General features: G+C 36.9%; 1 non-coding gene across 1 annotated transcript; it reads right to left on the minus strand.

The window, feature by feature from the left end:
• Positions 1-9049: 9049 nt before the first annotated feature.
• On the minus strand, positions 9050-9155 carry LOC118759045 (U6 spliceosomal RNA). The gene has a single exon (XR_004995953.2). It is a non-coding gene; the product is annotated as a U6 spliceosomal RNA (small nuclear RNA).
• Between the last annotated feature and the right edge of the window lie 5465 nt (positions 9156-14620).

Below are 14620 nucleotides of genomic sequence, written 5' to 3' on the forward strand. Positions count from 1 at the left end.
TAAATTGTTTAGAGTTTTTCGCATGAAGTTGCATTGGATTTTTTTTCAAATGCCTTCACTGCTTCAATTGATCATATAATTTTCAGGTTTTGTAATTTGATGGAATGTTTTTATTACAGTTTAATAAATGCTTTATTTAAAAAATAATTTTTAATTCTTAAATTTGTTGATGGTATATTACATTGATTTGAGCATGTTATACCATCCCTGCATGGCTGAGAGAAATCCCACCTTGTCCAGGTAAGTGACCTGTCTGATGTGCTTTGACGTGTTACCAGGTTCTTGTGCTGGTATTTGGTTAAGGATTTTTGTGTCTATGTTTATTAGGGATATCAATTTGTAGTTTTCTTTCTCTGATGTGTTTCTGTCTGGCTTTGATATTAAAGTGCTATTGGCTTCACAGAAAGAATTTAAAAGGATAAACTACCTTTGTATTATTTTGATTAGCTTGTGGAGGATTAGGTAAATTCTTCTTGAATATTTCATAGAATTCAATAGTGAGGCCATCTGGTCCTGGGCTTTTCTTTATTGGGTGTAAGCGTGTTGGGGCAGGAGGGATTAAATTACTGATTCAATCTCTGTCCTAGTTAAAAATGTATCTAGATTATTAATTCCTGCAAGATTCAATTTTGACAGACTATATGCGTTCAAAAATATATCCATTTCTTAAAACGTTTTTGATTTGTTGGAGTATAATTGCTTATATCAGCTTCTGATTATTTTAAGTACATTGACAATATCCATTATTATACTTTCACTTTTGTCCATGATTCTATTGGTTTGTATTTTCTTTCTTCTTTTTTCATAAGTTTGGCCAGTGGAGAGTATATTTTGTTGATTTGCTTAAAGAACCTTCTTTTTGGAACTGTTAATTTCCAGCTTCATTCCACTGTTATCACAGAATGTGCATGTTATGATTTTGCTTTGTTTAAATTTGCTGAGTTGTTGCTTATGGCTGGCATATGGTCTTTCCTACAAAAAAATTCATGCACTGCTGAAAACAGAGTTCCTTGATAAATTGTGGGAAATAATGTGCTGTAGATATTAGTCAGTTTTATTTGATCTGCTTTGCAGATTAATTGTTGCTTCTTTATTAACTATCCTACCGGCTGAACTGCCTGTTGATGAAAGCTGGGTGTAAAGTGCCTCATTATATGGTACCGAAATTTAATAAATCCAAAAAAAAAGGGCTGGGTGGACATGAACTTGTTGCAGCAATTCTTTATGTAGATGTTGTAAGAAGTCACTCAATGACTGTGGAGGCTACCAATTGCTGGCTCTTGGTTTCAGATTAGCTAAACTCTGGCTGTTGTGGCCATTTGGGGGTGAACTAGCAGATGGGAGACCTCTCTTTATTTTTCCTTCTTTCTCTGTAAATATGCCTTTCAGATAAAAAGAAATGAATCATTTTTTAAAAGGTTATAAATATTTGGAATGTAAAGCCATGACCTTTTACTGACATAAAACTGGCTATTGAGGTGGAGAGCTCAGGATTTAATAGATATCTGGTGGTATTATAATGATGGATTATACTATCACAAAATGGCTTTAAATTGTCTTAAATCATCATAGTGCTCTCTATATAGTGTGCTTTTAATGTAGAATCACTTTGAAAAGGGAGAATTATTGATCAAATTCATCTGCTATCCCCTTAAATGTTGTTTTTCCACTAAGAATAGTTTTGATTATCTTTGCTAGTTCTTTATGGACAGTTTACAGATGAAAATCAATCTAGAGAATCAATATAGCAAAACTAAGCTTCATATCAAATTTGAATTCTAATAAGTGAGATATTCTGATATTATAAATTGTGTTTAATATGAACACATAACAATTGGAGATTTTTAGCAAATTAGTATCAATTGTATTAATACTTTCAATTCTATATTGATTGCTGTCTTGAATTGAATGTGCTTTCCAATTTCGTATCTTGGAGAACTTATTTTTAAAGGTAATCTTTGGAGTGTAATTAGAATTAATATAAGTGATGAGCATAAAACCCTGTGACAATATTGATGTCCTTAAAAAACCAGAAGAGATATTGCTGCTTGTGTACAAGAGGAATAGGCCAGAGAAGGACATAACCAGGAAGAAGGGACTTACCAATAACCCAGCAAATTGAGTCTGTGAGATTTTTCAGATTTACATATGTACTTGGATTCACAGTGACAGAAAGCAAGAGACAAAGGGAGGGAGGGAGATGGGTATTTTCCATCTGTTATTTCACACCCCAAGTAGTTATAATTCCCATGTTCAGGTCATGTCAAAGTGAAGAGTCAGAAATTCCCTCCTGAGCTCCCGAGTGGTTAGCTGGGACCTACAGTGTAGAGCCACCTCCCATTGCTTTCCCAGGCAGAATAGCAAGAATTAGATTGGAAACACATCAGTAAGAAAGAGAGACAGTGGCTGCAACAGCCAGAGCTGAATTGACATGAAGCCAGGAGACTAATGCTTCTTCCAGGTCTCCCGTGTGGGTGCAAAACCCCTCTACTGCTTTCACAGGCCACAAGCAGAGAGCTGGATGGTGAGTGGAATAGCCAGGACATGAGTCAGTGCGTATGTGTGGTCCCAATGGATGCAAGATGATTTAGCTGCTAGGCTACTGTGCCCGGCTCACAAAATTATACTTGTGAACTTCTGTATCTGTGAAGGAAATCATGGCTGAGGAATTTCTGAAATCCCTCAAGACATTTTTACTACTGTCCCTATGCAAAGTATTTGGCTTATTATTGTTATTTTCATATTTCAATTTCGATTAGTTTTTAACAGATTCAGTGTGGCTTGCAAATACAATTATAAGAATGTAACTATGTTCCCTTTCTCCCTCCTTCCCTCTCTCATCCTCTCTTTCCTATCTTGCCTCTGTTTTTTAAATTTAAGTGATCTTGACAATAACATGTGAAAAATAGTGTAAAAAGGTTTAATATTTCATTGAATAAGAAGTTTAATAAATAATAAGATACTGATACTGTACTTTTTGGGAATATAGACAATGGCCATAAATAACAATGTCATGGAAAAACGATTGTTTTACCAATATACTGTAAATTTTAGAGTAATACAGCATTCCTTATGTGTGGAAGCTAAAAAATTGTAAGGCAAAAAATGTAAGGCAAAAAAAAAAAATCTGTGTGTATCAATATTGTTCCAAATACAGTTTTGTGAATGCAACAATTATTATACTTTTAATCATCTATGACTTGTTATGTAGAAAAATGTGTTTTTTTTTCAGTTGAAGGGCAAAATATCAGAAAGATGGAGAGGGAGGAAGAGGAGAGAGAGAGGGAGAGAGAGAGAAAGAGAGAGAGAGAGAGAAAGAGAGAGAGAGAGAGAGAAAGAGAGAGAGATCTCAAGAGGCCAAGTCCAAGCTATTGCAATCATTTTGGGAACTCAATCAGAAGACGGAAAATCTAGATCCTTTTTTCTCTCTCCCTCCTTCTCTGCTGCTCTGCCTTTCAAATGAATAAAAGCAACAAAATAAAGTAACAAAAACCAATCTGTAAGGAATTAAAATTTCCAAGAGAGGAACAATCCAGGACTGATTGTAAGAAAAACAAAGATTTTATGGAGAGATACATATAATTCAATCTGATCAGATACAAATCTTTCAATTGAAAACAAGTAATTTTTTAAAAATATGACTATAATACTAATCATATTATATTCATTAAGAATAGAATAAATCAAATCAAAAGGAAAAAAGAACACTGGGCTCAAAGACAGAATATTTTAAAATAAGCGATTGGAAATTCCACAGGATGACTGAAGGAAGAACGGAAAGTATTCAGCCAGCTAAGCACATCATTACTAAAACAGTTTGTTCTGAGGGGACAGATTCCCCTTCAAGTGTCTCCTCCCCTCCAGGAGACCTCCAGGAGGGGCTAACTGTGCTCCTGGAGGACACGAATACAGTGAAGGTGACAACCTCTGCCCCGTGGGCTATGCTGGTGTCTGGGGTCAGATATGTCACTGGTGCAAGGTAGAAAAAGGCAGTGGAAACATCCCAGTGGCCTCCAGTGACAGCTGGTATGTTGTTCATGGAAAAGGTCTTCCTGAAAACACACAGTTGGGTTGAGCTACAGCTTCAAGTTGGACAAGTTTGGGTTGCTGAGAAGTAAAAAAGAGAGTGATTACATTCTTCTTGTTTCTGCATGCAATTTCCCACTCCTCTAGTTGGAAGACAATGTAATTAGCTGTGGATGTGCTCACAGAAATAATTAAGGTCTTATTTAAAAGCCTTGCATGAGTCTAGAATATCAGGATTAGAAGGAAATTTCTGACTTTCTGCCTCCCAACTTGTAGCCACTACCATTTTTTCCCCACTACTGAGCTCGTGTATCGTGATCTCTTGGTTTGCATGGAGCATTATTCAACTACTATCCAATATTGGAAGAAATATGGATTGTAGATTTTTGTTTCATTTTACAGAATTGCTTTTCTCTCTCATTTCTTTTACCTTATCTTCTGTGACCTTTTAAAAGTTTCTGAAAATATGATACAAAATGAAAGGAAAAAATGGAGTTTACAAAATTCAAGAGGAAACTGGCAATATCAAATGGAGGGAAAGCACATTCAAATAGAAAATGACATAAAGCTTCCCAAAGGTAGAGAATGTTGTAACTACCTCAGTACAAAGACCTCAAAGATCACCAGCCAGAACTAAATCGGCATCTAACACTAACATATAAACTGCAAAACTTCCATGAATAATGATATGCAAATATTCTCAAATATTCTCATCATCCTTTTTTGCTAGAGAAAAGGATCAAATACCACAGAAAGATTTCAGTTAGTGTGACTGTAGACTACTTAGCAGCAACTTCATAGCTCAGAAGGCAGCAGAAAAAAACAGTTACTACTGAAAGGAAAGAAAAATGCCGTCCATGAGTGCTGTAGCCATCAAAGCTACTCTTGAGAAATGAGGGAGAGATGAAGACATTCACTGGCAAACAAAAGATGAAATAATTTACCACTAAAGGGGTTCGTTCAGGAAAGACATGCTCATTTGTTGGAGCAAAACAGTAGAAGGTAGGAAACTCAGGGATAAATATACCAGTAGACACAAATTAAGAATGCTCTAGTATTGTAATCTTGGTGTGTAAAACAGTTATGTCTTTACTATGAAGAATAAAAATTTATGATAAGTACAATAAAATATTGAGGGACAGAATACATTGAAAGAAGTAAAATGCAACATAAGAAACCCAAAATGTGTAAAAAATGGACACAAATGTAGGGTTCTTTATTGCGACATCTTTTTTGTTTGTCTTTTTATCTTTAGAATCGACATTAAGTTATTATCATGTCAAGGTACTCATTATAGCCAAAGGTATTTTTTGTAAGTCTTATGGTAACCAAAAAGCAAGAGCGTTTAACATATTTATGCAAAAGTAATAAAGAAATCAAATTACATTACCTTAGAAAATCACTTATGTAAATTAACAGCTTTAAGAGAAGCAGACAGAATAGAACTACCATAAATATGTAAACAAACATTGAAATGGTAATAGTAGGATATCTAAATTCTACAAAAAATGACAGTCAATCAATTAAAACTCATAGGTCACATATATATTACTAATGAAAACAATCACTTCATCTCTAAGCATAACTGTGGAGTGAAATAAAAAGATAGAGCAAGATGTTCCATGTATAATAAAAAAAGGTAGGAGCAGCAGTTATTTTATCATACAAAACAGATTCTGAATGAAAATTAATATAGACAAGGAAAGACATTATATAAATGATGTAAGTCTCAATTTAATAAAACAAGTTAAAAGGTAGAAATGTATATGCGTTCAAAATTAGAACATTCAGACACCTAAAGAAAGTATTAATAGATGAATTTCAATGCACTAACAGTAGTGGACTTTAATACCCACTTTGTGAAATGCATAATCCGTTTAGACACAAAATCAAAATGGAAACATCAGAAATAAACTGAATCTTAGCTTAATTTTCCCTAACATATATCTACAGAATTTTCTATCCTACAGCTACAGAAGATTAGCATTCTCATTCTCCTATGGTAGGCCACAAAAATAGTTTTAAAAATGTTAAGGAATACACATCAAACAGAATAGTTTCTCTGAGTGCAATGCATTAGGGCTAGAAATTATTGAAAAATAGAAAATACAAAAATACATGGACATAAAACCAGATTTCCAAACATTTAATGGGTCAGAGAAGAAATCATCAAGGACACAAAATGATGAAAAGTTATTCTTTGCCCATGGGTAGGAAGAATGAATAGCTTTAAAATGTCTATACTGCATAAAGCAATCTGCAAATTCAATGCAAATCATATCAAAAAACCAATAACATTCCTTAAACTGTTAGAAAAAGCAATCATAAAATTCATATGGAATCAGAAAAGACTAAAAATAGCCATAGTTATCCTGAGCTTGTAAAATCAAGCTGAAGTCATTACCTTATCTGAATTGTGAGTATACTACAAAGCTATCAAAATTAACACTGGCATAAAACCAATATTAAATCAATGGAAGAGACTAGAAAATTCAAGACTTAATTCACATATTGAGAGCTACTGATCTTGACTAAAAAGTTCAGATCATACTGTGGAGTAATGATAGTCTCTTCAATAAATTTGGTGCTGTAAAACTTGGAGGCATATATGTAGAAGAAGGAAATTAGTTCCATACCTCTCACCATAATCAAAAATCATGACAAATGTATAAAAGACCTATTATTTGGCTGGAATATAAGTCAGGGTACTGGAGTCCATGCAGTGGGTGTGGATGACACAAAGATGTGAAGAAAACAGCTCCCCTGTGTGGCAACACCCGGGGGAGCTTCCAGCTGTTAGGCAAGGCCCAGCGGATTTCTCTCTGACCACTTTGACGCAGTCTCACCACCTTTTTGCATGGAAACTCAAACACCCCACTAAGAATTCTGTAATCTATTGAGGCATTGTTTGCCCCTGTGAGATCGCTTTTGCCACCTATGTGAGCTTGAGAGTTAATGTTATTGATAATGTCTTGGTGAGTGGGCCTTTAACTGCACATAGGAGTACAATTAAACCCATGCCACTTCTGGACACCTTATTGTGTACCTACCCATTGCCCTGAAATTGGGCCCAGACAGATAGCATGCCTTCTGGGAAATGGCTTAATAAGAATTTTACAAAGTAATGGAAGTGATGGGAGTGAGAGCTGAAACTGCTATGGCAATAAATATAGTTACTGTTATCTCAAAGGCTAGCCTGTCTTTGCAATTGTTTGGAGCACAGAAAATGTAACTGTTTTAGCTACTTTTATAATTTTTAGCTAGAGGAACTAAGGATGCTTTTATTAAAGAAAAATGCTTTTGATTATTGTTTCATTGTTTATGGGGTTGTAGAGTCTATAGTTGTAAGGGGATTTAACATTTGTAATTTTTGTTTTTAGATTTTATATTTTTTCCCTTGTAATCTATTTTCCCATTAAATAATGGGCAAATTGTAGAAATAGAAATGTGGTGGGAATGTACTACTGATTAGCAGGTAATCGCATGTGCCTTGGCCTTGGAGTCCTGGCTGTCGCTCCATGTCTACTGCTGAAGAATAAATAATGGCTTGCTTTGAAGAATATGAATATAGTGTTTTGCAGAATTATCTTTAGGGGCACCTGCTTAGCCCTGAAGTGCAGACGGAATGACCAAATGTCTGTATATGCCCCCTTAGTCTGGAAGTAAAAAAATAGAACAATTAGTTGCGTCTGCAGAGGCTTGTGAGGTGTTTTTAGTAAATGAAAAGGATAGCTTTCTCTTGGGCTGTTGTGAGAACGCACCAAGTGTCAGTGTCTGTGTCTTTCTTTATTGCCGACTCCATGCACCCTTCCTGAGCTCTGAACTCGGCTGGAGCTGGACTCCAGCATCAGGGAAAAGAGTTGAAATCATTGGTGTAAGCAACACTTCATGATTAAGAACTTCAAAGTATAGGGAACAAAAGCAAAACTAATGAAATGGGAATTTATCAAACTGAGAAACTTTTACAAAGCAAAGGGAATGATCAATAAAATGAAGAAAAATTCAACATAGTGGGAAAAAATGATCAACCCACTTATCCAGCAAAGAATTTATATCCAGAATATGAATGCAATTTAAAAACTCAACAACAAAAAAGGCAATCCAGCTGAGAAACCAGCAACAGATTTCTACCAGGTAATTGAAATCCAAAACACTAGTAGCAAATGCTGGCAAGGATGTAGAAAAAGAGAACAACTAAGCACTGTTGTGTGACTGCAAATTAATGCAGTCGCTATTAAAGCTTTATGGAGATTTCTTAAAGCAAGCAAACAAAAAATCTATGAATAGATTTGCTGTAGAATCCAGTAACCTCACCAAAAGTGAAATATTCCAAGCTACTTGAGCACAAGGAAACAGAAACATCTGGCGCAGGCATTTTTAAAGCAGCACTGTTCACAATACACGAGATTCACAGTCAACCAAGATTTCCATCATCAGCTGAATGGATAAGTAAAAGGTTGTATGTACGTGCAAAAAAATAGGCTTCGGGTATAAAAAAATAATGAAATTCTATCATATGTAGCAAAATGGGAGAATCTAGAGGACATGATGACAAGTGAAATAAACAAGACCCAGACAGATACACACCACATATTCATCCTTACATACGGGAAAAAAATTAAAAGAAAAGAAAAAAGCAAGAAATTCTTTATCAATATTGTTGCAAATGTAATTTTTAATTTTTTTTTTAATTTTGTGATGCAATTCCATAGGCTCTGGGATTTCCCTAACTCCCAAAATGCCCTCCCCTCACTGATTTTCTCTATATTATTACAACAGTATAGCGCTACAGAAGCAGTCATCAATCTGTCATTCTGCTATTTAAGTTTGTCCTGACATTGCACATTGGGACAATGTCAGAGAGTTGAGCATCCAATTGTCAAGATATAATTAACAGTTTCATTGGGAATCCAATTGTGATTTGGAAGTAGAGCTGCACACTGCATTGCATCTTCACATCTGGATAGATAGTCTTTATTGCACAGTTACTATATATACCTTAAATGAAAAGCCATAAAACATACAAAATATGAAATGCTTCACAAATTTGCATGCCATCCTGATGCAGGGCCATGCTAATCTTCTCTGTATTGTTCCAATTTTAGTATGTGTGCTGCCAAAGTGAGCACCACAAATGTAATTTTTTAAAACCTTATTTTAGTGCCTTTGTCAAATCAATGGTGTGATTACTTTAAAATTTACAACATATGGATGATTTGATGATTTTTCCCTTCATTTTAAAGGGTTTGTACTCCAGCTAAGCCAGACTCTTTTTGTTTTTTAGTTGTTACGTTTCTAATTCATCAAGTAGTAAGCCTTTTTACTCTAATATAAATTAAAATATGTATCTCAAAAACAAAAAAGGAAATGACAGAGAAAAAGTGAAGGCGAGGGGCCATGGCAATAACAGGGAAGGATGTGAAATACAATATTGTTAGAATTATATATAGGCACTTAGGCAGTGGCACTGCACAGTAATCCTCCATCTGCATGGTTGACATTCCATATTGGCACTGGTTCCTTTCCTGGCTTCTCCACTTCTGATCTGGCCAACCGCTTATGGCCTGGGAAAGCAGTGGAGGATGACCAAAGTCTTTGGGCCCCTGCATTCATGTGGGATTCCTGGAAGACTCTCCTGACTCTCAGATTTAGATCCACTCAGCTCTGCAACTGCAGTCATTTGGACAGTAAGTCAGATGGTGAAAGACCTCTTTCTGCCCTTCCCTCTCTGTAAGAGCTGTGTTTCGGATAAAAATAAATAAATCTTTTATGAAAGAGAATTACGTGTACAGACCTCATTGATTTTGTTTAAAAACCAAACAGTTTACAAATATTTTAAAAATAGATCAAATGCAAATTATTGAAACAAACAGATATTAAAGCACAGCACACCAAATTAAAATGGTAGCACAAGCAGCACTGAGGGAGAATTTATAGGGATCACTGTGTGCATCAATAACAAAACAACCTGTGAATTTCAATGTGAAATACATACTTTAAAAAGTTCCTGTTTTATCCATAGCCTTTACCTCTTTAAAATTGTCTTGAAGACCGCTCAGAAGGCATATATGGCCTACATTCTTCAAATGGATAGCTTCCTTTAAGTTGCTTTACTCTCTGTTACAAGAGGTAAGCCTATCCCAGTTGACTGTACTGAGTTAAACTTCAGGCTGACTCAATTTTCTCTCTCTCTCAAGAATTTAAATAGAGTTACCCAAGGTGTTTTTCTCCCGATGTCCTAGATATCATAGAGTTTTATGAAGTTGCAATGAGAGTTGATCCCAATGCTGACCCAAGGCTTCCCAGAAGATGAAATCATGGGGAATCTGAAACTGAATAGCTTTCAGAAAAAGGTTTTGTGATGGAGAATGGAGAAGAGCAAAGGGAGGTAATCAGATCGCAGCCCTTAGAGGAAAGAAGAGAGAACTATTGCTCCTTATGAACTGAGGTTGGATTTTATGACCTATCACCATATTCTTAAACTTGATCTCCCTTTACTGATGCTAGCTAGAGGGGTTGAGTTTGTTAACAATCAGATATTCCTTGCCTAAACTAAACAGAGACATCCATCCACTATAGATCAGTCCTTGATTTACCTCCAGCTTTTCTCTGGCAATAACATAGCATGAGACTACAGAATCTCAATTACAGGGGTCACATTTCTGAACTTGGATGTCAGTCCCTGCTTTTAATCATAAGTGTTTAAAAATATTTCCTATTTTCTAGTATAAGTCTATAGTTAATAGTATACACAGATATCCCAGCATTAGTATATAGAATTTTCAAAAGACTGCTTATGAGAGAGAAGAGAACAGATTAGTTTTTAGTAATAAGGAAATATTAGGATTCTGTTATGTTGTTTGCTGGTTGCACAATTCATTTCTCTCTTCCTAGTTTGACTACAAAATTGTGTGCTGTAATACTGCCTAGCTAGTTCAGCACTTGCTGGGAAGTTGAGGTATTATCTATGCAGTTTAAATATGTATGAGCAAAATGAAACTACAAGCTGAAGGGTGTGCCATTTATGAAAGCTTTAATGGATGTAGTTTAGCCCAAACTGAAAACCTGTTTGGGGAGCACAACTGCATTTGTTTAATGATACATGAAAATATTACTCTGCACTTGGCATAGCACCAGCAAGTAATTGGAAAGCAGAAAATGCCTCACTGTAGTTGCTGAGACTTTTACTGCTGGAAGAAAAACTGCCATGATTATAGCAGAAGACCATGTTAGCTAAATAACTGTGCTTCTGGGGCTAAAATACAGAGGATATTACTGCACATATGTTATAACAATGCAGTCCCTGTCTTATTAAATGTGCTTTTCATCCCACATATGCAATGGTGAGCAAATATTGAGAGTATTGGTAGTTGGCAGTGACACCTACAAAACACAGACGTCATTGGCAAATGCTGTGCTTATGCTAATTCAGAACTACATTGACTTCTAATGCGGCTTCTGAGAAATAGTAGGGCGATGGATATTCGGAGCATCCAATTATACACAGGAAAAGAAAGAAATAAGCATAGAAGTAGATGATTCAGAAACATATGTTTGTTTCCCTGGCATGAGATAAAAGAAAACTCAGGCTGATGAAGACTCAGTTGACCAGTAGAAGGTTCTTTAAGTTCCTACGATCAGAAGAATTCTGATTTGGTCTTCTGTTCCAAGATCTACTCAAGTGTAACATTCATTATAATATATGCATTTTGAAACAGCCTTACTTTTGCTAAATAACAAAATCTCATCCTAGTTATCCAGTAACTAAAACTTGGATGCTTGAATTTAATTTAATTTACCCAAACACAAAAAATTACAGATTGCTTTGTGTGTGTATATAATATATATTATAATTTTCTTTTTCAATTAAGTATTAAATACATTAAAATAATTAAAATCCTGAATGGTGTATATGTAGACAGTTTTAAAATTCAAGTAATCCAGAGCCGGTGTCCATATGGGATCCTGGTATGTTCAAGGCGAGGACTTTGGCCACTGGGCTATTGTGTCAGACCCTGTACTGTATACTCTTTTAGCTAAATAAAACACAGGGTACCAAGGCTTTGAGCCGTTCTCTGCTGTTTCCCAATCCACAGGCATGCAGCTAGATGGGAAGTGGAGCAGCCAGGACTCAAACTGGCAACTTTATGGGATTCCAGCCCATACAAGGCAAGAACTTTATCCACGAGACTATCATGTGAGGCCAGTGATTTTTTTTTAAGTTTATTTTATTTTTATTTGAAAGGCAGATGTACAAAGTGAGAGGGAGAGTCAGAAATAGACAGAGAATCTTCCATCCACAGACTCACTCTACAAATGGTCTCCATAGCCAGAGCTGGGCTGATCTGAAGCCAAGAGCTAGGAACTTCTTCCAGGTCTCCCAGACCATGCACTTGATCCACTCTCTGCTGATTTTTCCAAGGCCATTAGCAGGGAGCTAGATCGGAAGTGGAGCAGCCCACTCAACTGATGCCCATAAGGGATGCTGACACTGCAGGTGTCTAATCTCTTAAGCCAGAATGAATCAATATACACTCACACGACAAACTAATACTGGTTTTGTTTAGAGAAAATATTAGTTGTTTAAAAATTTACATAATCTCGGGGCCTGGTGGCGTGGCCTAGCAGCTAAAGTCCTCGCCTTGAACGCGCTAGGATCCCATATGGGTGCTGGTTCTAATCCCGGCAGCTCCACTTCCCATCCAGTTCCCTGCTTGTGGCCTGGGAAAGCAGTAGAGGATGGCCCAAAGCTTTGGGACTCTGTACCTGTGTGGGAGACCCAGAAGAGGTTCCTGGCTCGTGGCTTCGGATTGGCGCAGCACCAGCTGTTGCGCTCACTTGGAGAGTGAACCATCAGACGGAAGATCCTCCTCTCTGTCTCTCTTCCTCTCTGTATATCTGACTTTGTAAAAATCAATAAATAAACCTAAAAAAAAAAAGAATTGGCAAAATCCATAGTGATCATTCAATCTAAATTTAAAAAAAATTTACATAATCTCTAAATCATAAGCAAGTGTATTGATGTATCTCTCTGTTTCCTGTTGTGAATTTCAAAATAACTAATATATAAACCAACACTGACCACTGTAATATACACGTGGTTCACATCTAATTTAATCTGAAACAAAACATAAAATATTAGAACTGTAAGGGACCGTGGAGGTTGTTCCCAGCTTAACTTCTTCAGTGTTGAGAAATTCGTGGAGTTTACTTTTCATTAGTAAGAAAGTGAACACTGTGTGAATTTTGGATTTAAAAATAAAACGCAAAATATTCTGAAAAGAGAGAAAACAACTTTATGTAAATGTTCAGTTTTAAACCCACTGAGTCACTCAGTGTCTAAAATATTAAACTATGGTAAGTAGTTGCAATACTGGCATGAACAAATCAGTTTCTTTTCTTTTTCTTTTCTTTGAGAATCATGGTTGATCAGTGGAGAACCCTAGTTATGATTAGGGCATGCATCACCAATGGTAGATAACAATTTGGTTTTCATTTTTCCTCAGTTATTTTACCCCATTTTAAAATGAAGGATTTATTTATTTTTAATGGAAAGTCAGATTTACAGTGAAAAGGAGACAGGGGGCTCTTCCATCTGCTGGTTCACTCCCCGGGTGGCCGCAGCGGCCGGAGCTGTGTCGATCAAAGGCCAGGGGCTTCCTCTGGTCTCCCATGTGGATGCAGGATCCCAAAATTGGGTCATCCTCTACTGCTTTCCCGGACCACAGTAGGGAGCTGGAGGGGAAGTGGAGCAACTGGGACACGAACTGGCTCGATGTGGGGTCCCTGTGCTTGCAGGGCAGGGTTAGCCACTAGGCTACTACACTGGTGCCTTTTTTCCATGTTTAGAAAATATTTATTTATTTATTTGAGAGGTAGATCTACACAAACAGAGAGAGTGATTTTCTGTTCACTGATTCCCAGACGGCTGGGGCTCAGCCAGGCTGAAGTCAGGAACCGAGAGCTTCTTTCAGGTCTCTCGTGTGAGTGCAGGGACCCAACTACTCGGTGCATTCTCTGATACTTTCCCACGTACATTAATAGGGAGCTAGATTGGAAGTGGAGCAGCTGGGACTTGCTAGATGCCCATATGAGGGGTAATAATGCAGATGGAGGCTTAACCTACTGCATCCCAGTGCCAACCCCATATCTTGTTATTTTTATTGAAGTGCAGATTTACAGAGAGGAAGAGAGACAGAAAGAAAGAAAGATCTTCCATCTGCTGATTCACTCCCCAAGCAGCCACAATGGCCGGTGCTGAGCCGATCTGAAGCTAGGAGCCCGGAGCTTTTGCTGGGTCTCCCGCGTGGATGCAGATTCCCAAGGTTTTGGGCTATTTTCCACTGCTTTCCCAGGCCACAGGTAGGGAACTGAATGGGAAGTGGGGCAACCAGGATTAGAATCTGTGTCTATGGGATCCTGGCACATGCAAGGTGAGGAGTTTAGCCACTAGGCTGCCTCGCTGCACCCCCAATATCTTTTAAAAATATAGATTTATACAAAATGTTTAGTTTAGACATCTCTCATTGAAGTGCCTGAGCCTGGCTACAGCTTTCCATTATGGCTGACCCTGGGAGGCAGCAAGTGAAAATTA

This window comes from Ochotona princeps, chromosome 7 (genome assembly GCF_030435755.1).
Source record: "Ochotona princeps isolate mOchPri1 chromosome 7, mOchPri1.hap1, whole genome shotgun sequence".
Taxonomy (NCBI): Eukaryota; Metazoa; Chordata; class Mammalia; order Lagomorpha; family Ochotonidae; genus Ochotona; species Ochotona princeps.